At 32.1% G+C, this 27007-nt stretch overlaps 1 long non-coding RNA gene across 1 annotated transcript; it reads left to right on the top strand.

The window, feature by feature from the left end:
* The first annotated feature begins 3824 nt into the window (after window positions 1-3824).
* LOC148212857 (uncharacterized) lies at window positions 3825-6421 on the top strand. The gene is made up of 3 exons (XR_015789479.1): window positions 3825-4042; window positions 4139-4211; window positions 5179-6421. It is a non-coding gene; the product is annotated as an uncharacterized LOC148212857 (long non-coding RNA).
* The last annotated feature ends 20586 nt before the right edge of the window (window positions 6422-27007 follow it).

The raw sequence follows: 27007 nt of genomic DNA on the forward strand, positions 1-27007 counted from the left end.
TACATGATAATTGATTTTTTCATATTAAGAAAAAAAGCAGAAAGTCAAGAAATTAGAGAAATATGTTCGAGAGAAAAATACACATCAGCGGGGAAAGAAAAGTGCAAGACACTTTACAGAGTGTATTTAGACAAATAGAGAGAAAGATTTAGATATATAAAAAATTGTGTAAGGGAGGTAAAGAAATTTTATAGGAAAAGAAACATGACAAAGAAAATTTATATTTATAAGAGAAATAGAGAAAATTCAGATAGAATAAATTTACAAAGAAAAAGAGAAATATAGAAATAAAACTTTTTAGAGAGATTTGTTGGGTAAGAAAGAAATTTGGTGGACACAAAAGATGAAAAGATGGTCAATCATAAATAATCAATGTGCATGTTAATTTTTTTTTTTTGTGTATTAAAAGAGTTGAAAAACATAACAAATCAACAAAATAATGAACGAGAATATTCTAAGAAGTGTTGTGACTACCACGATGTAACATTTAAATTTATCTTGATAATACAAAATTTTAAAAATAGAAGAAACTTACATTTATTCACCTGAGATGAAAAGAGACGATCGAAAGAGAACTAGATTTACCATTTAAGCAAAGAGATCAAGAGATGAAATCATTCTCCTGTGAGAGAAAAAGTAGAGAGAGATTAGGAGTGTACTCATCCACGGGTTGAGTTAAAGTTGAGATAAAGAGTTCAACCATGAGAGCGATTAGTGAGTTGAATCAAACCATAAAAATTTACCATTAAGTTCACAATAAATTTTCAAACTATAAAGTTCACCGTCAAATCAACAACAAATTATAACAAGTTTACAAGGTACCTTTTGCACATAAATAAGAGCGAGTGCAGGCGATAGAGCATAAACCCAACAAATAGATTTGTAAAATCAAACAAGTGTAGAGAGAATGAGAAAATAGAAGAGAAAACCTAAAGCATAATTTATAATCTACATTTTGTAGATTGCAATTATTATAGTAAAGAAAATAAAAATAAAAAATCTATGAGTCATGTGGGGTAGATTTCAAGAGAGAGATAAATTGGGAGTAGTGATAAGTAAAATCACGCCCAGAAGAAGAGACCACGTGGGGCGGTCGGAAACACACGTGCTCCCACTTCATTTATACGATAATGATAAAACTCTATGCGCCATTTTACCTTTCCCTTCTTTCTTTTCTTCATTTTAATTTTTTAATTTTTTTATTCTATTCATTTTTTTTTTTTTTTGTCTGTTATGCCTTATTTTTTTAAAAGGAGGTATTGGTTTCTTTGGAATTGCCATTTAATTGTCTACTTGGTCGGAACGATGTTTTTATTATTATTTATTTTTTCTTTTTCGAAGACTTTGATTTCAGTCTCGATTATTTGAAATATGGCAGGTGTATTGGTGGAGGAGTTGCATTCAGTCGCTCCCGTTTCATAACCAGGGGCACTTTTTTTATGGTTATCAAAGAATTTTGGCATATTTTATGGGGTTTGTGGATAGAGAGAAAAGGCAGAATCTTTAATTATAGGGGTAGAATTTGGTCTCCTGTTCGATTTCATGTATCTTATTTTAAGGTAACAATAAACCTAAAATGTTAAATGATTTCAAAAATTAACCTCTCATGATTTTAGAATGAATGTATTATTTTTTTCTTTTATACAAGAGAAATCCTACCTATATTTCTTCTCTACCATTTTTATAGAATAATTCAAATATTTTGAAAATCTTATCTATATTTTTTAATTCAAATATTTTTCCAATCAAATTTTATGATAATTATACTAACAAATCCAATAAGAAATCTTATTAAAATCTAAAACTAAATTTAAACAAGAAAATCATGATTGAAACTCATACTAAAAAGATCAAATTTAAACTATAAAATCATTATTAAAAAATGATACTAAAAAATCTTAAAGAATACATATTAAAGATTATTTAAATTATAAAATCATAATACGCAGCCGAGGGAATGCCGCAGAAGGGGTTGGGAGTTTGAACGCCAGCGAGGAAGGGTCAGTGGGTTCAAGAAGTCGCCGCCACATCGCCGATCGTCGGGACGCCGTTGAGGATGGGTTGGGGTATTCGGCGCCTGGTTTCTCACCGAGGGCGACAGTGGAAGGAAAAAGGGAGGGAGAAAGAGAACTTAGGGTTTCTTTTACAAAGAAGATGTGGTTGATGTCAAGCTAACCTCATAGATAGGCATTTTTCCTAAAATCTTTCTTTTCTAAAATTTAAAATTCCATTAGCTTGCTAATACTTGAGGAAAAACCTAACTAAAATATCTCCAATTTAAAAGGAAATATTGAAGGATAAGAGAAAAAAAACGAAAATCTAGAATTTTGACTTAGGACCAGTGTTCAAAACGTCGATGTTGATGTCGATGAAAATGTCGAGGTCCCGATTTTACGGATATGTCGATGGACATGGATATTTTGGAAAAAATAATGGAAATTGTGGAAATTGATGGAAATTTTTTGAATTAGCAAATAATAGCTTAATTAGCCTATAATTGATCACTTTTAACCATTAAATGTAAGAATATGACCATTTTACTTATGAAAATGTCTATGTCGATAGAAATATCGAAAAAAGATTTTTTCCTTTAATGGAGATTAATGGAAATTATTTGAATATGTAAAGTAAACTTTAATTGTAAACTTTTGACTACCTTCTTTAGTGTTTTTCATAATAGGATTCATTTGGAAATAAGATAATTACCGACTTGAAACCTGTTTACTTTTTACCTACTTCTCTTTTCAAATTTGAATTTACACATTTTTCAAACACATTGTGAAATCAATCATCAATCCAACTTTCTAATCAAATTTATACAATTTTCAAACACCTCAACCTCGTGATTGTGTCATTCATCCAAATTATCTACCAATGGGATTCATATGTGCTTCATATTCTACTCATTTGAGCAACTACCTTCAAAACTTTCAGTCTAAGATGACCGGGAGAACGTTGTAATTTATATCAAAGTTATCAAGATAGTACATTAGATCCTCCGAGATCATCTTTTTGATATTAATTAAATTACATATTCTACGTCATGTTTCACCACATTTTTAAAAAATTCTAAGATTATTTCAATTTGTATATATGTCAATATTTCTCATATATTGTTCAATTGTATAACTAAGAACTGGATTGGATTAGAAATTATCAATAAAGTAAATTCCAAATCTTATTAGTTATACTTTATACAATATTAAAATTCGAATGTTTCATTGAACAGACTAAGATTACAATCATCGAGGTTGTGAGAAATTATAGACTATAATGGCATAGTAAGAAGATGATGAAAATAAAATAACCTTAAAGAATAAGAGGAAAAAAAAAGACATGTCGACATTTCGACATGTCGCCATGTCTCTCGACATTTTGAACCCTGCTTAGGACTTGCAGTACTTTTTTGGGAAATTTTAGTAATGTCCATATTCATCGCACTCTAATGAAAAATGACCATAAATTTTATAATCTTCCATAATTACCCCATCCATATCTATCCACCTTGTTTTGTGGGTTGTGCAAATATATGTCAATTTTTCATTATAACCCTTCGACATCACACAGCACACAGATTCGATTTCAACTCAAAACAAAATCCCCAAAATCTCTACCCTACATGAATGGGGTTAAAATCAGTACTTCTTTCGCATCTTGTACGAATATTCTTGAACTTCACTCTTCTTTGTATTCAATCAAGAAGTTCGCCAACTGAGGTTGTTGAGAAATATATTTGTCGGGATCAAGAAAATCGTTGATAAACTTGTTTCCGTCGCCATTCACCTTTAAATTCTTCATTATATGCTTGAGGCTGAGGAAAAATATATTGCTTCACTTACCAAAAGTTCTGAAACTTAAATGTCGTTTTGGCTAGGGGCAACGAAATAGGTTTCGTCGTCGACCCCTTTGAAACCCTCGCCCCCTTCTTCTTTCTCCCCATTTCTTCTTTCTCCCCATTTGTTGCTCTCGGGTCACTCCTTCCCTTTCCGGCCCCCTTCGCCGCCAACTCCGTTTTGCCGCCGTTTCTTGCTCTATTTCTCCGGTAAGTTGTTCGGTTTTGGTCAAAGGTAAGTTTATTTCATTTTTAAGCTTTATTTTACTTCATTTAAGATTACATGCAAAAAACATTTTTTTGCAGTTTTCGTTTTTTCTTCGCTCTGGTGGTTCATGGAAGAGTTACTCTGTTCTCTTTGGGTTGAGTTTAAATCGAGGTAAATTTATTTGATTTTGAAATTTTAACTTGATTTATATTTATGTCATATTTTGTTGTGTAGATTCATTCACGATTGGGGGTTTTCATTCAATTGTTATTGAGTATTGATTCTCTTTGGGTGTGGTTCGAGTTTAAATCCGTGTTAAATTTATTTTATTTTTAAACTTTAATTGACTTGATTTATATTTATATGTAATACTTTTTGGCTTTTTGGCCCTTAATCTCAAATTAATTAATTTTAATTAATTAATTAATTAATATTTTGATGATAACAAACTTAATTATGTTATTTGACAATTTTAATATTTTGAAGTGTTCACAGCGTAGAACTTGAAACCACAATTCCATTAACATTTGAATCACCCAAATCAGAGTTCAAACGAAGAAATTATGGACGGAATAAATTGGAAGGAAAAATATCCGAGGTGGATGACGTGGCTGCTGAATCAACTAAGCAGACCAATGAAATGGTAACACGTGGCATGATATTAAAAAAGAAGGTTAAAAAAAAGAAAAGAAAAGAAAGAGAAGAAGAAAAGAAAAAGAAAAAGCATTAAAAAAAAATAAAAAATGTTACCGTTGCGTAACTTGAAGAAGAGAAGAAAAAAAAGAAATACACTTATAGCCCTTGCATATAGAATATTTTATTATTATTATTATATTCAATTTAATCTCAACCTTTCATCTTTAATCATTTGAAAATCCAATGATCCAAATTTAAATCCGATTTCAAAATTCTCTTTCATCCATTGTTCATCTCTCCAAAAGCTTCAATGTTTCTTTCAATTTGTTACGAGAGATTTATTTTGAGAGATATCTTTGAGCTTTCTAATTTTATTTTCTTAGCTATTTGAGGGTTTTATTTGTAAGATTTTTTCTTACAAATTTGTGAGCAAAAATTTGTATACCCACTATTTGAGAGAGTTTGTAAGCTTGCGTTCTCAAGTTTCCATATTCTTTGTAAGGGTTGCTCTTGAGACCGAAAAAGAGCATTTATAACGGTTTGATCCTGAACCGAGGAAAGAATCGGGTTAAGCTGTGGAAAGAGTCAAGTTCTTCAATTGAACACCCAAAAGGAGCTTGGGAAGTGGAGTAGGCCGATTGTTGCCGAACCGTTATAAAATTTCCGGTGCCATTTTCTCTAAGTATACTCTATTTAATTTTGCAATTAATTTTCTTTATTATAAATTGCATGAAATTAATTGCTATAATTTTTTTTTCATATTTATGTGCAATATTTGGGTGGTGAAATTAATTTGGGTGTTTTTATTTCTAATTTATTGTTTAATTTGTGATAAAATTAATTATTCCTAAAAAGTTTATTTATTTGTTTAAATTTGGGCCCACCGTAGTAAAAAGTTCTAAAAAGTTTCATTAAACTCTATTCACCCCTCTAGAGTTGTCATACAGATCCAACAATTGGTATCAGAGCGAGGTTTTGCTCTTCTACATAAATTTTTTTTCAAACTTTATCTGGATATTAGTATCTTGTTAATTTTTGAAAAATTATTTGAGAAGCTTAATTGCTAGATTTATGACAACTTTAGATTTTCTTCAAAGTCAATGTATTGATAAACCTCCTTTCTTTGATGGTAGAAAGTATGATGTTTGGAGACATAGAATGAAAACTTTTTTGTTATCTATTGATTTTGATATTTTGTATGTTTGTGAAAATGATGTATCTAAAATAAAAGTAAGTAATGAAATGCTTTCTTTTAATTCTCAAGCTATAAATATCATATGTTGTGCTTTAGATAAAAATATATCTGATAAAATTTCACATTTTACATATGCATATGATATTTGGAATTTTCTTGATAATATGTATAGTGTTGAAAATTCTCCTTGTACTACTAATGATTTATTTGATGTGAAGGAGAATTATAACTCTCAAAATAAAGAAAAATTCAATGAAGTGGGAAAAGAAAAATGTGATGGATCCTCCTTGTGCTTGATGGCTCATTCAAATAATGGGAGTGATATGGAAAGCAATGAGGACGAGGGAATTCATAAGCCCCCAACTTATGATGAATTATTTGATGCATTTGAGAATATGAAAAATGACCTTAAAAAGTTAGCTCTAAATATGTTAGACTATCAAAGAAATACAAAACATTGTCCATTGAAAATAAATCTTTGATAGATGAAAATACTTATTTGAAAAATAGAGCTACAAATGATTATGTATTGCATGATGATGGTTGTGATGAAAAGCATGTTTTGAATGATAGGATTAAATTTGTTGAAAAAGAAAATGAGGATCTCAAATCTCTAGCATGTGAATTAAAAATTGATTTGAATGATTTGAGTAATAAGAATGCGAAAATTAAATCCTTTTCTTTGGAATTAAAGGATATGATTGCTAGCTTGAAAAGTGAAATTGTTATGTTGGAAACTAGCAATACATCTTTGGAGAAAGAGAAAATTTCATTTATTGACAAAATTAAATTTATTGAGCTTGATGTTTGTGAGAAAAATGATCTTTTGCATGTGTTTAAGGAAAAAGAATTACTTACCATTAAAGAGCTTGAAAGTGCCAAAGAGTCTATTAAGAAGTTGACAATAGGCACTCAAAGATTAGATAAAATAATTGAAGTAGGCAAACCTTTTGGTGATAATAGAGGATTAGGCTACATAGATGAATGCTCTACTGTTTCAAGTTCTAAAACTATCTTTGTTAAAGCATCACCTATTGTGCTTAAGCTTAATATGCCTAATGTTGTTTCTAAAAATGCTAAATCTAGTTTTGTGTCTATATGTCATCATTGTGGTATTGAAGGTCATATTAGACCTAAGTGCTTTAAATTAAAATATGCACAAACTACTTCTTCTATAAGAAATTTTTCTCAAAGACCAAAGTCTCACAATGCTTCGAAAAAAAATTTCTCAAAGAAAAGTAGATTGCATAAATTTGTTGCAAAAGATAAATCATTGCATAATGTTGTTTGTTCCTCATGTGGCAAATATGGACATAAAGCTTATTCTTGTTACTTGTCTAAATCCAATGCTTTAAATTTCAATACAAGTGCTAAATTTATTCATAAACATAAAAATGATAGAAATATGCATACAAAATCAAACTTTGTGCCTAATCATGCTTGTGGTTGAAGTAGTTATATGCGTAATGCTAAATTTGTGCCTAAGCATGTTCATTTCAAATATAAATATAAATGTGTGCATAGTACTAAATTTGTACCTAGACATGAAAAGGCTAGAGATATGTTTGTAAAATCAAGATTTGTGCCTATATGTCATTTTTATGGAGTTAAAAGGTCATATTAGACCAAATTGTTTGAAATTGAAAAATTCTCCAAAGAAGAATTTCTTTAAGAAAAATATTGTGCAAAATAATTTTGTTAAGAAGAAATTATTGTCTAATGAGTGTGGCAAAATTGATTATAAATTCAATACTTGTTATTTGCCAAAAATGAATATTAAAAATGTTGGAACTAATTTGAAATGAGTTTCAAAGTCTATGCTCACTAACAATGAAGGACCCAAGAGATGGGTACCAAGATCTTTTTGTTGAGCTTTCTTTTTGTACGTATGTTTTCAAGAAAGCAAATGATTGTTTTGGATTTCAAATTGAAATTAAATTTTAAAGTAGCAACATTATGACTTGCTTGAAATACAACCAACGAAAACGACGTATTCGTGATCTTTATCCTTATTGTTATTGAGATTTTTATGCTATTGATATATTTATGGAAATTATTTCTTTTATGGGTTACAAAATATTGAATTGGTTTATTGAATTTTATTGTTGATTAGATTAAATACCCTTGAATATATTGTAAATATTTTTGGCATTAATCTTTATTGCTTGATTATTTATGGATTAGTGGATTAGCGTTCTTCGGAATATTGTTGTAGAATTTTTTTTTGAATTGTCCATAATCTTTATTGTTTATTATTTGAAATATCAAGTTATATGTCATTGAGAAATTATTGAATATCCATTTTGCATGATATTGAAGATATTGAGTTTTGTTTGGAAAATAATGTTATTCATAGTTTAGATTTATTGTCTATTTCTCTTAGAGATGAATTGTGCTTTGTTTTGTTTCTTTGATAAATTTAAAGTCTTGAATTTTTGGTCAAATAGATACTTGTTATTTTGATAATTATGGCCATTGATAGTTTTTGATTGAATACTTTTTGGTTATAAGCTATGTGCTTTCTATGAAAATTAATTTCAAAATTTTTCTGATTGTTGAAATTTGTTTGTTTTGAAAATTTGTTTGAAAAGAGTTGTTGAATGCATTTTCATAGGCGAGTATTTATGAAATATGTTTTTCTAAAGTTTTGTTAGCTTGTTGCTCAAAAGTGTTTGATTGATTATTGTGATTTTCTTTGTCTACATTTGATTTAACTCTTTTGTAGAGATATAAGTTAAATTAGATGTATGAGCAAGTACAATTGGTATCAATGTTTGTTTAATTAATTTTTACGATGTCATTTGCTTATATTTAATTTGTAATACTTTTTTTTGTGGTATAATTGGTGATATTGTTATTTTGACAAATTGATATCAATGTTGGTTTTTCTTTATCAATTGGTGTCTATTTTCTAACATTTGATATTTTTGTATCATGATGGTATCTTAAATTTTGCATGGATTTGTTGTTAAGTTTTTTGTTAGATAAGTTGATAAGTTAAATTGAGAGTATCTTTCATGTATGTGATTTTTTGTGTCTAATCGTGAGAATTAAAATTGCTCCCTTAGAATGATACTTGTCTTATGCCACATATTTTATTGAATGAAAATTTTGTGGAATATTTTGATAATTTGTTAAGATAGATTGATATATCATGATTTATTTTTAATATATCTATCTTGTGCAAGTTGTTGGGATAATTTTTACTTGTATCCTTTTATCTCCTTGATATTTATTGATATGTCTTTTTAAGGAGAGAAGGCATATCTTTAGGTATAGTTATAATATTTCATTTATGAATTGATGAAATTGTTTCTACACATTGCTTTTTATTGTTTTTGTGATTTTTTTAAAGAGTATGTATAGTGATTTTAACATTGAGTATGTTGGGAGAATTTGCTCGAAATGTTCAAGTTTATTAAAGCTAAAATTGCAAAAACTCCCATGAGCACCTTTACTAAGTTTTCTACTAAATTATAACAATGATTAAACGCTAAATGTGTTGATGTTAGAGCTTATTAAGGTAAGTTGAAACTTTACCCCTCTTATGCATATTGTTTATCTATTTAAGGGGAGCAATTCTTTTCGAAGTAAAATTTATTTTAAAATTGCTTATAATTGATGCCTCTTGATTTTTCTTGTTAATTTTTGTTTAGAATGCATCTTGATAGGGGGAGTTTTATAAAAGCCTATGCTAAATGTCTTTTTGTCGCATATTATGGAGAAGTGTTAAATTGCTTTAAAAAAAATTAGCTGTCATGTTCCTTATTTATTTTGTCTTACTATTCCTTTTTGATTGATTCCAAAAGGGGGAGAGGTAATAAGAAAAATGAATGAATTTGTGAGAAATTAATTTTTGAATGAGTTTCAATTATGAACATTTTGGTGATATATGTTGGACTTAATGTTGTTATTCTTTATTGTCTATGCATTTTTTGTTAGGAGTTTGTCATCACCAAAAAGGGGGAGATTGTTGGCTTTTTGACCCTTAATCTCAGATTAATTAATTAATTAATTAATATTTTGATGATAACAAACTTAATTATGTTATTTGACAATTTTAATATTTTGAAGTGTTCACAGTGTAGAGCTCGAAACCACGATTCCATCGACATTTGAATCACCCAAATCGGGTTTAAACAAATAAATTATGAACGAAATAAATTGGAAGGAGAAATATCCGAGGTGGATGACGTGGCGGCTGAATCAACTAAGCATACTAATGAAATGCTAACATGTGGTATGGTATTAAAAAAAGGTTAAAAAAAAAGAAAAGAAAAGAAAGAGAAGAAGAAAAGAAAAAGAAAAAGAATTAAAAAAAATGTTATGTTAGGTAACTTGAAGCAGAGAGAAAAAAAAAAAGAAATACACCTAGAGCCGTTGCATATATAAATATAATATATTATTATTATTATTATTCAATTTAATCTCAACATTTCATGTTTACTCATTTGATATCCAATGCTCTAGATTTAAATCCGATTTCCAAATTCTCTTCAAATTTTCCTCCTCTATTTAAACATCCTTCTTCTCCCAATTTTTATATCTATTCTCTCCCAATTTTCTCTCAAATTTCATCCATTTTCATCTCTCCAAAAGCTTCAATGTTTCTTTAAATTTGTTGTGAGAGATTTATTAGAGATATCTTTGAGCTATCTAATTTTATTTTCTTAGCCATTTGAGGGTTTTATTTGTAAGATTTTTCTTACAAATTTGTGAGAAAAATTTGTATACCCACTCTTTGAGAGAGTTTGTAAGCTTGTGTTCTCAAATTTCCATATTCTTTGTAAGGGTTGCTTTTGAGCCCAAAAAAGAGCATTTGTAACAGTTTGATCCTGAACCGTGGAAAGTATTGAGTTTGTTCTTGCTCCTGGAAAAATAACATTGTACCGGTTGGACTCTAAGTCATGGAAAGAGTCAAGTTCTTCAATTGAACACCCAAGAGGAGCTTGAGAAGTGGAGTAGGCCGATTGTTGCCGAACCACTACAAAATTTCCGGTGTCATTTTCTCTAACCCTACTCTATTTAATTTTTGCAATTAATTTTCTTTATTATAAATTGCATGAAATTAATTGCTATAATTTTTTATTCATATTTATGTGTAATATTTGGGTGATGAAATTAATTAGGGTGTTTGTATTTCTAATTTATTGTTTAATTTGTGATAAAATTAATTATTCGTAAAAAGTTTACTTATTTGTTTAAATTTGGGCCCACCGTAGTAAAAAGTTTTAAAAAGTTTCATTAAACTCTATTCACCCCCTCTACGGTTGTCATACCGATCCAACAATACTTTTTTTTGTGTAGATTCATTCATGGTTTAGGAGATTTTATTCAATTGTTCTTGTGTATTGAATAATTACTATTTTGTACAAGTTTTCACTTTTTATTTTATTTGAAGTATTTTTATTATTTAAAGTGGTTTACAATATTATTCTTGTTGTGTAGTGTTCAATAATAATATTTGTTTATAATATGTTTGATATTTTTTCTTGGAATTAGGCTTAAGATATTTATGCTAATTTAATTTAGAATTCAATTATTAATGCAATTCTTTTTGCTTCTTTTATTTTGTTTTTATTTGATATAAAGTGGCTTTAGAATTGAATTTGTGTGAGGTTGGAATAAAATACTAACGGTAGCATATCTTTTATTTTTTTTTTTTGTAGAGATAATGTCTTCAGATAGCGATAATGAAGGAGTAGCTATAGAGCATCGGGAAAACTCCGCAGTCGCCTTAGACAGACTTATAGATGCAAATGGAGGAAAACTCATACCAATTTCATGGACCGCTGAAGCTTGCAAACCTATGGGATATCTTGCTAGTTTATTCAATAGTGAGATCGATCGTCTGACGCGCTGGAATGTACCTTTAGACATTACAAAGAAAAAAGATATTTCAGATCATACATATAGTACCATCATTCAATTTTTGTTGGTAAGATTTGTTATTATGTATCTATTTATCATATAGTTTGGTGAAATGAATGTGATCTTATCTATTTTCATTGGTTTACATATGCAGAATAAATTTGAGGTGGACCTTCATGTTAAGTATCACTATGATTATATCAAGTACGAGATCGGGACCCGCTACAAAGATTACCGACACCGCTTGCATAGGTATATTGTGATTTCGAAGATGCAGAAACGGCTCAACAATGACCCTATGGACAAATTACACCAAAAGTTTGAAATATGCTGTGTGATAGATGGGAAACTAGTGAATGGAAGGTAACTAATACCTGAAGTTGATTACTAATAATTAGAAATAGTGATATATATATGTATTCTTGTTGTAGGCAAAGTTAGCAATAAACAAAGTTAGTCGGAGTAAACTACCCTTTAATCATCGCGCTGGTCCGAAATCATTTTTATCTCATTGCGAAGACAAGGTACAAAGTTATTGTTTCTGGTAGTATAATATTTGCATTGATTGTTATTATTATTAACTAACTTATTGTAATAGAAAAAGGAAGATGAGACGTATTTGACCTTTCGAGTTGTTCTTCGCAACACACTGCCATCTGACGAACGGTTGGACCGACGAAGTTGTTCGTATTGCACATGTAAGTACTCATTTTATTAACTGAAATTTAATGGTAATATTTATTCAAAATTCTAACTTAATATATTTATTGTGGTAGGAAAAAATGGTGGAGTTGGTAGAAAAAGCGAAGGAAGACGATAGAGAATTAAGTGAGCAAGACGCAATGGAAACAATGCTTGGAAAGCGATCATCATACACGAAAGGGATGGGATACGGTCCAAAGCCACCAAGTCAGAAATAGGCAGGAGGATACTCCCAGGAATATGTTCATGCTTTGGAGGCTAAACTGGCAAAAAATGAAGAGTTATTGCAAACTCAACGCCAGGAAACTCAGAGGTTGTTTCAAATGCAACGTCAAGAATATGAAAGAAGGTTTGACAGTATGAAATAACTTTTTCGAAGATTTACTGAAGGAGGAGGAAGTTCATCGTTGAACAAGGTAAGAAAAATTATAATTTAGGTATGTTTGGGTTGATGTATTTGATGAAGTTTTAGATTTTGAGTATGATATTTATTTTGATATTGTTCTTTGATCTTCATACTTTGATGTATTGATGTGTTGATTGTGGGTGCTTTTGCTTGAACTATTGTTGAGAGCTTGAAACTTTGGTATTGTAGTTTGAGGGAGTGGAGTGTGCATTTGTAGGGAGGGTGCATTGATGTTGGAGATTGTAATTTATGTATGTTTGGGTTTATGTATTTGATGAAGTTTTAGATTTTGAGTATGATATTATTTTGGTATTGTTCTTGGATCTTGATATTTTGATGTATTGATGTGTTGATTGTGGGTGCTTTTTTGCTTAAACTATTGTTGGGAGCTTGAAACTTTGATATTGTACTTTGAGGGAGTGGAATGTGCATTTTTAGGAATGGTGCATTGATGTTTGTTATGAGTGTGCATTTTTAGGAATGATGCATTGATGTTTATTATGAATGTGCATTTGTATTGAATCTATGTGTGGGTTTATGTATTCGGTAAAATTTTAGATTTTGAGTATCCTCCTGCCTGTTTGATGTTGTTCTTGGATCTTGATACTTTGATGTGTGTTGATGTGTTCATTGGAGGTGTTTTTGCTTAAACTATTGTTGGGGGCTTGAAACTTTGATGTTGTAGTTTGAGGAGGTGGAGTGCATTGATGTTGGAGATTGATGTATTAACTTTGTTATGAATGTAAAGTTTATTGTTAGAGATTTAATTGTTCAATGATTATACGTTGTTTGTTTGAATTTGATGTTGGAGATTTAAATGTTGCATACCTATAATTATGTCGTTGGAACTTTGAATATTAAAGTTAGATATGCTATTGTTAGTGTTTTTTTATGAAGGATTGTATTTTTAGTTTGCTAATAATGTTGCTCAAATGTAATTATTTGTGCAGGATTGATAACATGATCTTTTGTTAATCGTGATACTTGAAGATTTGAAAAAAATATGTAACGGTGATCTATATTACGTACGTTTTTCTTATAGTGAATATGTACATTTCTTATTTATGTTATCACATTGCACATTTTGAAATTTAATGCGATTTTATTTCACTTCTATTATCATTGATTATATTTTTTAAAATTGCAGGAAGTAAGTAATATCGTAGAGTGGATAAAAAGAGTTTTTATTTGCTAGCGACGAAATAATGAAAGCGTCGCTATATTTAGCGACAAAATTGCATATCGTCACAAAGAAAATAACAAAGGGCTAAAATTAATGTATGAAAAAAAATTAGCGACCAAACATTTTTGTCACAAAACTACATTCGGAAATTGATTTTCGTTGCTTTAGGCAACAAAACCGCAATTTCGTCGCTGCAGCGACGCAAACATTTTCGTCGCTATAGCGACGAAAGGTGTTTCATCACTGCAGCGACGAAAGCGTTTTCGTCGCTACAACAACGAAAATGTTTGTGTCGCTGCAGCCACGAAATAATGGTTTCATCACCAACCTCTACGACGCGGCGCGTCTTTTCGTCGCTGACGCCCAGTAGAGACATTTATTGAGCGACAAAGTGCACGACGTTTTTTTTTTTTTTTGTAGTGACAGTCATATAAAGAAAGAAAATTGGAGAAAGACCATGTGCTTTGAAGAAAGGAAAACCTAACATGGTATAATTATTTAGTATCTTAATATACTTACTCGCTCCCTATTTCGAACATCCTATAACGCTTTCTGGAATACTTTTCCTAACATGGTCGACCTTCATATTTTCTCGAAAAGTATGAAATTCAAATACTTATTATGTATTAAAATAATTAAATTAGTTAGTTTTTAAAATACTGATTATGTATATATAGGTGGTTAGAACTCATATTTTTCCTAAAATCAGGCTCATTTTTATTTCAAAGGTATATTTGTAACAAAAAATTTGAGAATTTGAAAAATAATTTTTGTGATTTTGTTTCAAAGGTAATATCTATCCAAATTAAGTAAGAAAATTTTACTATAACTATTTATTAGCATTATAACAAAATCAAATTTTTTTCTTGTCATTTTTTAAAATGCTCTATTTATTTTGGTCACTCCTTGTTGTCTCTTGTTTTTTTGTCAATCAATCAAAAAGTGAAAAAGAAAAAGCATGGCCCAGAAATATCGTTGCTGTGGGTGAATAGGACAAAAGTTAAAATTTTACTAAATTTGTTTTTCTTTTATTTTATAAAAAAAACTACTCTTCCACCGTAAATGAGCGATAACCATTACTATGCACCAATGATTTCCATAATTATAAAATCTAAAGAACTTAGATTTAAGATACAATTTATTTGACACTATGCTATTTGATAAGTAGATTGCAACTTACCCCAAAGCTTACCTGCAGTATCTTCACCTCTCATTTGTCGAAGAACACTATCCGATAGATAAAGAATCAACAAGCTATGGGCAACTTTCTCCATCTCTTTTAATTCCTATAGGGTTACGCTAGTAGGGACATCCTTCCTGTCCATGAAAGCGTAGTCTGCCTTCTACTGTCTCAAGATCGCAATCATCTTTATTTTCCAGAGACTGAAGTCTCCCTTACCATCAAATCGTTCCACCTCAAAGCGCGTAATCATTCTGCAATAAAAGGAACAAAAAGAGCAGCAATCGAAACAAAATAGAAAAAAATTACAAAACTAAAAAATTTAAAAAAAAAATGGGCAGAAACTGATTTAAAAATAAAGAAACAAGATCAAAAAAAATTATCCAAAGCTCTAATTGTTGTAATTTTATCGATCGATTTTAATGATCTGTGGGCGATTTTTCATCTATATAGTAATTTTACAGCAAAGAAAAATATATGTTTAAATCCAAGAAAAATTACAGTAATAATATTCTTTATGATTAGATGCTCATGGATTCGCAAAATAACCAAAGAAAGTAAAGTGTAAAAAGAACAAGGAACACTACGATTTATAGTAGTTCTATCTTAACGACCTACTACACTTGCAAAGATTATAAGATCTTTGCTAGTCAATATTTTTAGTGAGCAAACAGAAACATACAATAGGTACAACTAGGGCTGTACATCGGTTGGTCGAGTCGGTTATTGGGCAAAAATCGATGCCAACCGACCAACGTTGGAAACCATTGCACGTGTAACCGACCGACTAGATTATCAGTTCGGTAGGTTAGTTTTCGCCAAACCGACAATTATTTTAGTTTTTATTTTTTAAATTTCCTTACTTTTTTATTATATTTATAGTTATTTTAGCCCATTCCTATTGTAAATCCATATTTAGCCCATTCCTATCTTCAGCCCGTTCTTATTGAAAACCATAATAATCCTAATCCATATTCCATAGTCCAATTTCAAAATTAGCTTCATTAAAATTAGCTTCAATAAATAATAGAATGAGACTCCAATAAATAGTTATAATATAATCCGATTTTAAAATCCATAGAAAATGAAAATAGTCCATAAAAGTGCAAGTCCATATCTAAATTAAAAAAGAGTCCAAATTTAAAGTACAATAATAGTAAAACTTCAAAGTCCAAATTTTAAAAATGAAAATAGTCTAAGTTCAAGTCCAAATTTAAAAAGAGACTAAAGTTCAAGTACAATAATAGTCTAACACAACAAAACAACAAAGTCTTAGCCCTCCACAAGCACAAACTATTACATCGAAATATTTGAAAGACTTTCAACATCTTCAATGGTTTTCTCCTCGTCCATAATCGCCCTGAATCCTGTAAAATTAGATTGACATAAAAAATAGACAGCACATTAAAATTGAATAGAGAAAATATTAAGAAAAATGAAAAAAGTAGAATCAATACCTTCTTTAAGCATCGAATCCTCCTCTAAGTATTTATGAAATCAACATCTATCGACTCAGAATTTAACCAATTTTGATAACATATGAGAGCTTCAACTGTTTTTGGAGCCAATGAACAACGTGAAAAGTCAACTACACATCGTCCAGTACTGAAAGCAGACTTAGATGCTACAGTCGAGATCGGAATTGCTAAAACATCTCTACTAATTTTGCTAAGAATCTCAAATCGACAACCATTTTGCTTCCACCATTGAAGTATGTCAAACTTACTATCATTCTTAACAAGATATTCTAACAAATACACGTCAATCTCTGAGTCGTTATTAAAAGTTGTAGTCTCTGTAGTTAAAAAATCAGACCCCAAATCATAGCCCTCATCAAACTCTGAATCCAAGTCTGTACTGGTAGTGTTGGTACGTGAAGCAACAATTGATGTACTACGGCTACCAGTACATGTGAGAGAGATAGAGTTCGCTGTCGTCGTCATGTGAGAGAGTGCCACTGTCATGTGAGAGAGAGAGAGTTTGTCACTATGTGAGAGTGAGAGAGAGGGAGAGAGAGACCTAGTCGATGGAGGCGGTACTTTTTGTTTGTGATAAAAGGACTAGGACAACATTTTAAACCTCGGTTCTATCGGGTCGGACTGACCGAATCGATTTTTATTATAACATAACTGGTTTGGGTTGGGTCGGTTTATTGGGTTGGTTTGAGTAGTTACATCCCTATTAATAACGATGAAATGCGCATTATTATGTAATGAAAAAAATTTGCTAACTGAAGCAAAATTTAAATAAAATAATTTTTTAAACATAAAATATTATAAAGAAAAATTAAAAGAGGGGAGAGGGCTACGAATTACTCACCCGACAAAAAGGAAAGAGAAATTTGAAAGAGATAATTTAGGAAGGACTGAGTAGAAAGTTGTGAGAGATAGAAGCTCAGAGAAAGTTAGGGTAAGCAAGTACTATGAAAAATAAAAAATTGAAAAATATTTGTGGTCAACTAAATTTCTATTTGTGGTCAAAGAAAGTTACTTCCCAAAATATTTGTGGTCAGCTAAATTTCTATCGACATTTTCGTAAAATTAGGACCTTGGCATTTCTATCACCATCGACATTTCAAATCTTGCCACCAAAAAATGATTATTGAAATAATAAGTGTGTGTTTAGCATACTTATTAATGACTCAAAGTATTTTTATGATCGCATTCAGTTTAAATTTTAAAGATGGTAGAAATGTTTTTCAAAAATTTTTAATCGACATGTTAAATGAATCCTAAGTAATTATTAGAAAAAAAATACAATTTTGGTGAGGTTTTGATCGAGTAGGTATTCATTTTGTCATGTAGTTTTAAAAGTATGTGTCCATTTAATTATTGAACATTTAAAATCCACACTTTTTGATCTTTGAAATTAAAAAAAGGTTCTAAGTTGTCATTTGATAGTTAATTGAACACTTCTCCCTCTCCTATTCCTCATTCCTTCCTTTCTCTCCCATCTCTACCCAACGTTATCGACGCTACCACCAACCTATCGTCAACTGGTGACTGTCGTCACCGTCAGTTTCCGCGTCGTGCTATTTGCATTGGCGAGGGGGGAAGGGGGAGGTCTCTGTCTTTCATTCCAAATCTAGAGCAATCCCTTTCTCCTTTCTATCGCCAACAACTGCAAAGGGGAAACCACTATGTTGGTGCGGTGACGGTGATCATGAAGGTGCAACGACAGCGTGACGTCAACAACAGGGACAATGATGATGATGGGGCGGGCATTGGGTTGACCATGATTGGCGGCAACGTAACATTTGACACGAGATGAGAGAGAAAAATAAAGGGAGAGGAAGAGAGAGAATTACAAACAGTCAACTAAGGGTTAAATGACCATCTATAACAATTTCTCGAACCTCAAAAACAAAAAATGTCTATTTTGAAACTTCAGGTATCCAATAGACACCTGCTTCAAACATCATTACCAAAAATATTGCGTTTGAAATTTTAGGGACTAAATAGACGTGTATCTCAAACCTCAAGAACTAAAAGTGTGTTTTTCCCTAATTATTATTAATATCAAATTCGGTCACAGTATTGATTAGAACATATCTACTTATAAGGTATTTGATTTATAATGAACAAACTTTAATACAACCCAACTCATTAAAATATTAGTAGCTTCTTTGAAAGGTCACCGTCATGTGATCAAATTCTCATTCTTTTATTTATATTTAAATTGTAATATTAAACTTTCTAAAAAAAATTTTAATATTAAATAAAAGAAAAGTTGATGTTTATGTATAAAAGATGGGGTGTGTTTCAATTCAATCGGAGCAGACTCATTATAGTTAGCATAAACTTACCTTTTAAGTGATTGAATGATCTGTCGAACCTCTTTCTTTCTATTTTAGATAACCTGCAAAATATATATACATAATTACAATACAAAAGTATATAAATAAAAACATTATAATAAGATAAATAATAAAATAATAGCGAGAAAGAATAGTAAAATGAAAACAATATATATTCTGTCACGAGCAATATCCAAATTAGATGCTTAACCTTAGGTGTCAAAAAGAACCATATAACCCTAACCCCATGTGTCAATTTCTCCCATTTGATTGGTGTCTCCAAGTGACACTTGTTCCCATTTCCATGTGCTTAATTCTCAATATCTCATGTGTCTATTTTCTACCTATGATTAGTATCCAAATATAACACCTCATGGTTGTACAAATTGCCTATAAATAGTGGCAATTCATGGTTTAATTTGTGAGTGGGAATTTCAGTGGATTTTGGTGGAATCTATGTTGAATTTCTAAAAGAAATTTATGTTTTATTTTTCAAATTTCTAAATTTATATTTCGTCAATTCTCGCATTTTCTCGTTGTTCGCAACTCGTGGTGCCTCATTTTGCTCCATTATTTTACAAGACGTTATTAGCACGACCCTTTTCCATTTTTCTCTCTAAAGGTAGGTCCTAAAGGTAGGTTCTAAAGGTAGGTTATTTGATTTTCCTTTTATTTTCATGCTTAGTATATATCAAATTTCTAATATACAGACATTTTCTTTGTGATAGTGTTATCATGACAAATCTCACCAAATTAAAGTTTACTGCCCTTGACATCAATGACAATAATTATTTGTCATGGGTACTGGATGCTGAGATTCATCTCGATGCTATGAATCTGGGAGACATCATCAAAGAAGGAAATACGACGATGAATCAAGATAAGGCAAAAGCCATGATTTTCTTTTGTCACCATCTCCACGAGGGATTAAAGATGGAATATCTGACAATAAAAGATCCTCGTGTATTATGGCAAAATTTGAAAGAGAGATATGATCATCAGAAAATATTTATTCTTCCTCAAACTCGATATGAATAGATGCACTTGAAGCTCTAGGATTTCAAATCAGTAAGTGATTATAATTCCGCATTATTTAAAATCAATTCGAAATTGAAGTTATGCAGAGAAAAAGTTACTGATAGAGATATGCTCGAGAAGACATTTTCTATCTTTCATGTTTCAAATATGCTCTTGCAACAACAATATCGAGAGAAAGGTTTTAAGAAATATTCTGAGCTCATATCATGTCTTTTTGTTGCTGAGCAAAATAATGAGCTGTTGATGAAAAATTATGAATCTCGACCAAATGGAACAACACCATTCCCTGAAACAAATGCTGTGAATTTTAATAATCGTGGTCAAGGTTGAGGCCGTGGTCGAGGGCGTGACCACGGTAGAGGAAGAAATAATCATTCCTTTCGTGGTGGTCGTCATAATTATCGAAATTTCAAAAGAACTGCACGAAATAATGATCATAAAGGAAAAGCTCCACTCGATCAGAATTCTAGAAATGTTGAACATAAATTTTTTCGATGCGGAATGACTAGGCATTGGACACGTATTTGTCGTACGTCGAAACACTTGGTGGATCTCTATCAAGCTTCCCTAACAGAAAAGGGAAAAAATGTGGAGGCAAATCTTGCATATCAGGATGGTGATATATTTGATCCTGCTAACATAACAAATTTGGATGTGACAGATTTTCTTGCAACTGATCTTGGAGAACAAATTGGCACAATCAATGGAATAACAAGTGTTTCTTTTGATTTTGAAAACATCTAGTGATGTGAACCAAGGAAGCACCATTGTCATGCCTTAAGGACCCATAACGAGATCAAGAGCCAAGAAGCTACAACAAGCTTTACTTTCTCATGTTCAATACTTGGTGAGCTCAGCTAGGGATGATCAAGAGAGAGATGAAACTTTTCAAGTGAATATCTTCCAAGTAGAGCTTAAGGGAGGCGTTGCATTAAATGAACTCTAAGTTCATTTAAAGGAGCTGAAGTTGGAGTGGAGTTTAACTCAAGTTGCATTCAATAAAGCCAAGTTCAATTCAAGGAACTCAAGTTGCATTAAATGAACTTAAGTGCATCTCAAGCTTCATTTATTGCAAGTCATCCATCAATTAATGGAACTACACTTCAAACTACTTCAAGTGAAGCTTCATTTATAATTGGGAGGTTACAAAGACTTTGAAGGGTGACCAAGACTTCAATTCTCGGATTTAAACCTCTTTTTATTATATTTTCAGTTTTAAACATTTCATTTATGTGTTTTAAGTTACATTTTAGCTAGTGGATGTTATGGTCATCATGTAATTGAGAGTTACAACCTTTCAAATGCCTTTAGGTTACTTTTAGGGTTGTTTTGGAGGCTATAAATAGCCTAGTTTGTTTCCTTTGAAATACAGATTTTATGATTGAATGAAAGTTGCTATTTTGCTTCAAAAGCCTAGAGCTTGTTTTTCTTTGCAATTCTTGAGTGTTAGATTTGCATGCTAGAGTCATTCAAGTAGCCTTGATCAAGCTATCTTGTGGAGTGATTCGAATCTTGAGTTTTGAAACAAGTTTTCTCTACTCTTGATCTTGATCATCAAGGTAAATTCGTTCTAACTTCTTCTTTGGGTTGAAATCATCTTGATTTGGGGGTTTTAGCATTTGTGATCTAGGGGTTTGCATAACCATAAGGGTTCTTAGATCCAATTGGCTATTGTTTTCTTATCATTTGGTATCAGAGCACTAGTCTCTAGATCGGATATATGTTTCCGTTTTCGTATTGCTTTTCTTGTTCTTTGTTTTGAAATTTTTGTTCTTATTGTTCATGTCGTTACATTCTGTCCACGTATCTAAAATACAAAAAAAGTGTCATTTGTATTATTCGTTTCGTCTTGTTGTCTTCTATGAGTTTGTAGATCTCTGTCTTATCTACAACTTTGTCTTCTTCCATATCTTCTGATTCAATTTGCTTCTGGGTAAAAAGTTTAAAAGTTGACATTATGTTATGGAAAACTGCTATACCCGAGAGCATGTGTTCTTCTTTGTTCTTTACATTTTTACTTCCAAATCATGCTAGATCTGAGTTGTGCTGTTGAAATTGCCTATTTTTGTTAATCTAGCTGTTGGTAATAAATCATATCAATTATGTTTTGATTTATTTCCACAACTAACTGTTACTCATTAAATTTTTCGCGGTTACAATTGTCTCAATTAATTTCCAGCAACTTGTTTTTCAATTCTCATGATGTTTTTCTTGTGTAACTCATATCTGTTGTCAAGGCTAAATTAAACTCCATAAATTCTCAAAATAGCCTAATTGTTCAAGAGTTACATTTTCTAGTCTTTTGAACTTCTTGTTCCATCTTAATTATCATGTTCCAATTCTGTCACTTTCTTCTTTAGCTTGTTTCTAATTTGAGTTTTGAATTTACTCCTATATCAAGTTATTTGAGTGTTTTCTTTGTGTGTTTTATCTAATCACTTGAGTTGTAGTCTTGCTCATCGGCTTACTTTTCAATATTGGAGTGTACTTTGCTGAGAGAGTGAGATTGAGCGTTTGTGAGGGAGTGATTCATTGTTTGAGTGTTAAACACGAGTGAAATTCATTAACGAGTGGAAACACGTGAGGGAGTGCTTGTGAGGTCCATTTCTTGTTACTTTAACTTGTTTTGCAGCATGTCCAATCCAGAAGATAATACCATTCCCGATGTCCGAAGGAGAGAGGCACTAGAAGGAACTATGGAACGATTGATTCATGGCATGGAGGCTTTGACAGAGCGGATAGGAAGGTTAGAGGCTCAAAACCAAGCTCCGGAGAGAATTCCACCACCACGTGTTCTGGATGAGGATGATTATGAAGGTGATGGATCTGATCATTGGGAGGACGATCAAGCTACAGTCTTGGCGGCTCCAAGACGGGGAGAGAGACATGTTGGTCGTGGCTTAGATCGAGGGCGAGGCCGAGGAAGAGGCTACCATAATCTCCAACGGAGAGCTCCACGGGAGGATGCTCAAGTTAACCGAAACTTGGGAAATATCAAATTGAAGCTTCCAAAGTTCTATGGTAAGACTGATCCGGAGGCTTACATTCAGTGGGAGAAGCAAGTGGAGTACGTATTTGACTGCCACAATTTTAGCGAAGAAAAGAATGTAAAACTATGTATTGCTCAATTTAAAGATTATGCAATAACATGGTGGGACAAATTGATGTCAAGTAGGAGACGAAATCTTGAGGCGCCAATCAATTCATGGTATAAATTCAAGGAGTTGATGAGAAGGCGGTTTGTTCCTAGACATTTCCAAAGGGACATGGCGCAAAAGCTACAAGTGTTGAGACAGGGTAGCAAGTCCGTGGAGGACTATTACAAGGAGATGGATTTGTTGATAGATCGACTTGATCTTGAAGAGGATATGGAGAATCTCATGGCTCGATTTCTGAATGACTTAAACAAGGAGATTGTTGATAAGGTTGATCTACAACCTTACTTTAACATAGAGGAGATGTTGCATATTGCCATAAAGATCGAGAAGCAACTCCAACAAAAGTCCCAAAGATATTCTACTAAACCTTCTTCAAGTACTTCTACATGGAAAAGGGATAGTAAGCATGCTGAATATAAGTCTAAGACCCGAGAGTTAAGTGAGAAACCTAAGGATAATGGAGAGACTTCTTATAAGGGGAAAGAAAAGGTTGACGAGACTAAGGAAAGAAATAGAGACATTAAGTGTTGGAAATGTCAAGGGGTTGGTCACTATAGTAGAGATTGCCCTAATAGGAGAACTATGGTCCTTAGGGAGGGAGAGTTGGTGACGGACGATGAGGAGGAAGATGGGGCAATAGAGAAAGAAAATGATGATTGTGATAGTGAGGAGTATAGTGAAGACCCTACACATATGTCCTTAGTCACTAGGAGAGCTTTAAGCACCCAAGTTAAGGAGGATAGCTTAGACCAAAGAGAGAATTTATTTCACACTAGGTGCCTTGTTCAATATGTACCTTGTAGTATGGTGATCGATAGCGGTAGTTGCACCAATGTTGTGAGTTCAATTCTGGTCAAGAGACTTAATTTAGAGACTAAACCACATCCTAGACCGTATAAGCTTCAATGATTGAGTGATTGTGGGGAGGTAAGGGTGAATAAGCAAGTTCTTGTTTCTTTTACCATTGGAAAGTATGCTGATGATGTTTTGTGTGATGTTGTCTCAATGCATGTCGGAGATATTTTGTTAGCGAGACCATGGCAATTTGATCGTCGGGTAATGTATGATGGATATGCTAATCGTTATCATTTTACTCATAATGGTAGGAAAACTACTCTTGTACCTTTGTCTCCAAAAGATGTATATGTTGACCAATGATAACTTGAAACGAAAAGGCAAGAGGTCGATGCAAAAGCAAAAGAAATGAAAGAAAAAGAATTGAGAGATAAAAAGAGTTTGAGTGAAAAGAAAGAGAGTAGCAATCGACCTAGTGAGAAAAATGAGAGAAAAGCCAAATGTGTGAGCTTGTGTGCTAGAAAGGGTGAGGTTAGGAATGCTTTGATTGTAAAACGAAATATCCTTGTACTTCTATACAAAGGATCTTGTTTCCTTACTAACGAGCTTAACCCTTCTTTGCCTAGTGTTTTTGTTGCCCTTTTGCAGGAATTTGAGGAATTATTTCCCGAGGAGATGCCAAGTGGATTGGCACCACTTAGGGGGATCGAGCACAAGATTGACTTCATTCCGGGAGCAACCATTCCAAACCGTCCAGCGTATAGGACTAATCCTAGCGAGGCCGAAGAGATACAAAGGCAAGTGAATGACCTCCTTGCCAAAGGGTATGTACGCGAGAGTTTGAGTCCATGTTCTGTTCCGGTTATTCTTGTACCTAAGAAAGATGGGTCATGGCGTATGTGTGTTGATTGTAAGGCTATAAACAAGATAACTATTAAGTATAAGCATCCAATTCCTAGATTAGATGATATGCTTGATGAGTTGCATGAATGTAGTCTCTTTACTAAGATTGATTTGAAATCGGGTTATCATCAAATTCGCATGCATATTGGGATGAATGGAAAACTGCTTTCAAAACTAAGTATGGTCTTTATGAATGGTTAGTTATGCCTTTTGGATTGACTAATGCACCTAGTACATTCATGAGGTTAATGAATCATGTCTTGCGTGAATACTTAGGGAAGTTTGTGGTTGTATATTTTGATGATATTCTTGTTTACTCTAAGTCATTAAATGAGCATGTTGAGCATGTACGTTCTGTTTTGAAAACTTTAAAAAAAAGTGTTTGTATGCAAACTTAAAGAAATGTAGCTTTTGTATGGAAAAAGTTAACTTTCTTGGTTTTGTAGTTTCATCCAAAGGTGTTGAGGTTGATGAGGAAAAGGTAAAGGCTATAAGGGATTGGCCTACACCTAAAAGTGTAAGTGAGGTAAGAAGTTTTCATGGACTTGCGGGTTTATATCGTAGGTTCATAAAAGACTTTAGTACAATTGCTTCAACTTTGAATGAACTTGTTAAGAAACATGTTACTTTTGTGTGGGGAGAGGACCAAGAACGTGCTTTTACCACTTTGAAAGAAAAATTGAGTTCCGCTCCACTACTTGCATTGCCTAATTTTGACTTAACTTTTGCAATTGAATGTGATGCTAGTGGGGTAGGTATAGGTGCTATTTTAACGCAAAATCAAAGACCTTTAATGTTCTTTAGTGAGAAGTTGAATGGTGCTTCCTTGAAGTATCCCACTTATGACAAAGAACTTTATGCTTTGGTTCGTGCATTACAAACATGGCAACATTATCTTTGGCCTAAAGAGTTTGTTATCCATACTGATCATGAAACTTTAAAATACTTGAGAGGTCAAGATAAGCTCAATCGTCGCCATGCTTAGTGGGTGGAGTTCATTGAGACATTTCCTTATGTCATCAAGTATAAACAAGGTAAAGAGAATGTAGTTGCTGATGCTTTGTCTCGAAGGTATGCTCTTTTTAACACTTTGAATGCTAAACTACTTGGATTTGAGCATATTAAAACCTTGTACCATGATGATCCTTTTTTTGGTTCTATTTTTTATTCTCTTGAAAATGGTACTGTTTTGGATGGGTACAACTTGTTTGATGGATTTCTGTTTAGGAAAGGTAAGTTGTGCATTCCAAATTGCTCTATTCGTGGATTGCTTGTTAAAGAAGCTCATGGAGGAGGATTAATGGGGCATTTTGGAGTAGCAAAAACATGTGACATGCTTTCTGAACATTTTTATTGGCCTAGGATGAGACATGACGTTCATAAAGTTTGTGAGCATTGCATTTCATGTACGCAAGCTAAATCTAGACTTAAACCGCATGGCTTATATTCTCCTTTACCCGTTTCAATTACTCCTTGGTTGGATATATCAATGGACTTTGTCTTCGGTTTACCAAGGATTAGGAAAGGTAGAGATAGTATATTTGTGGTTGTTGATAAATTTAGTAAAATGGCTCATTTTATTCCATGTCACAAAACTGATGATGCTAAATACATTGCGGATTTGTTCTTTAGAGAGATTGTTCGATTGCATGGCATTTCTTACAACATTGTTAGTGATCGGGATGTAAAATTCTTGAGTCATTTTTGGCGTGTCTTATGGTGAAAGTTAGGTACTAAGCTAGTCTATTCTACTACATGTCACCCTCAAATGGATGGTCAAACTGAGGTAGTAAATAGGACATTGATTACTATGCTTAGGGCTCTTATTGATAAAAATATCAAATCTTGGGAGGATTGTTTGCCATTTGTTGAATTTGCTTACAATAAGGTTGTCCATAGTACTACTAAGTGCAGTCCTTTTGAAATTGTTTATGGCTTTAATCCTATAACACCTCTTGATTTGCTACCTTTGCCACCTACTGAATTTGTGAATTTTGATGCTAAAGCTAAGGTTGAATACGTTCATAAGCTAAACAAGGAGGTCAAGGAGAGGATTGAGAAGCAAAATGCCAATATTGCTTCCAGAATTAATAAGGGACGAAGC

The sequence above is a fragment of the Momordica charantia genome (genome assembly GCF_013281855.1).
Source record: "Momordica charantia cultivar OHB3-1 chromosome 2 unlocalized genomic scaffold, Mcharantia_2.0 BLBB01000002.1, whole genome shotgun sequence".
Classification (NCBI taxonomy): domain Eukaryota; kingdom Viridiplantae; phylum Streptophyta; class Magnoliopsida; order Cucurbitales; family Cucurbitaceae; genus Momordica; species Momordica charantia.